The following is a 1,735-nucleotide window of genomic DNA, read 5'->3' as shown; positions in this document are numbered from 1 at the left end:
CCCTACAGAATATGATAAAAAACATTTAAAAATTAGAATATATTTTAAAAATAGGCATAAAGACTTATATACTTCTTATGTTTACATATAAGTCCAAAAAATCTCACCATATACTCCTGTCTGCTTCTTGTACTATGGTTAACCACTAAGAAGACAACAATATACAATGTATTGATTATCGAAACTATCCTATTATTCAGCTTTGAAACTGTCTCGTTCATATTTGTTTCTCAATAAAATTAAAACAAAATTTAAAAAAAAATAAAAATTGTTACAGGAAGATGGGTTGAAGGGAGGGTAGGAGATTTGGGGGGAAAAAACCAAGTTATGTCATATACAGGTACAAATTCTCTCTAATGAATGTGAACATTATGTATATCTAAAATAAAAATAAAATATGTTTTAAAATAGCTTTTAGAGAAATGAAATAAATCACATATAAAGAAAAGCTCATTAGTTTTACAGTAGACTTCTCAACACCAACCTTCATTTCAAGGGGAGAATGGAATATTTCAAGCCCTAAAAGGAAAAAAAAAACTCCAACCCTGATTGATATACCCAGCAAAATCATTTTGTAAAATTGATGGAGAAATCAGATACTTCCATGACAAAGAACACCTAACGAAATCCAAGACCAACAAAACAGACTGTAAGATATTCTAGAAAGGGATAACAAGGACTACAAGTCTATGAACCCCAACAGAATGAATCCACCAGGCACGGCAAGTAATTAAAGAGGGATGGTTAAACAATGGAAAAATCACATGATAAAGATGAGAGTGAATATGTATCAGTTATAATTATCAATGTAAATGGTCTGAATTCATCAATCAAAAGAAATAGACTAGCAGAGTGGATGAAAAAAAAAGATCCAAGAATATGCTGCGTACAAAAAACATGCAGTGGTGCGCCGAAATGCTCTTTAATGTAACACAGCAATATAACCCCAAAAGAGTAATTAAGATCCAAAGGGTACAACAGATATTGTGAAAAGGAGAGAAACTGCTCAAAAGCAAAAAATAGCTGGGATGAGAGGAAAGGAGAAAAGAAAGAAGGGAAATATAGACATATGTCCGATAATTATACTACTAATTTCTATTGCTTTGTTGAAATAATGCTTATTTATTTGTGACCAATTTTACATGCTTACATCTGGTAATCTGAACAAGTACTTTGAAAATGACAATATGCAATATAACAACCATTGTTGATGTCTGTGGTCTTTATTCCCTGTTGTCTTTTACCAAGAGTTTTAAGGTTCTGAATTGTTTTTAATGTTTTAAATATTTTTATTCTCTTTAAAGCAAAAAAGATTTAGAAAATGGAAGCAAAGTTTTTGTAAATAAGGTGGGGAAGAGCAGTTGAAGTGAGACAAGGGGAATGGGAAAAAAAAAGAAGCAAGATAGATCATATGCAACATATATCATGCCTATGATGAATGTTCTCATTATGTATATCTTAGAGCTTCTGGCTTCCCTGTGCCCACGGGACCTCTCCAGACCAAAACTCAGGCATGCCACATGAGTGAGACCCTCTACCATGCCCTTGGGATTGCTCCAGCCCTCTGGAGCCCCCACCCCCAAGCCTACTGAGTGAGAACTTCTGCAAGGCTCTTGGGACCCCCAGACCTGGCTAGTGTGTGGGAGAGCTTCTGCGCTTCCCTGTGCCCCCTGAGCCATGTTCACTTCTAAGGGCTGCAGCAGGAAGGAGCTGAACACAACAGCTAGACCCAGGC

This window comes from Octodon degus, unplaced genomic scaffold (assembly GCF_000260255.1).
Source record: "Octodon degus isolate 3935 unplaced genomic scaffold, OctDeg1.0 scaffold00065, whole genome shotgun sequence".
NCBI classification, from domain to species: domain Eukaryota; kingdom Metazoa; phylum Chordata; class Mammalia; order Rodentia; family Octodontidae; genus Octodon; species Octodon degus.
This window is presented reverse-complemented; position numbering follows the sequence as displayed.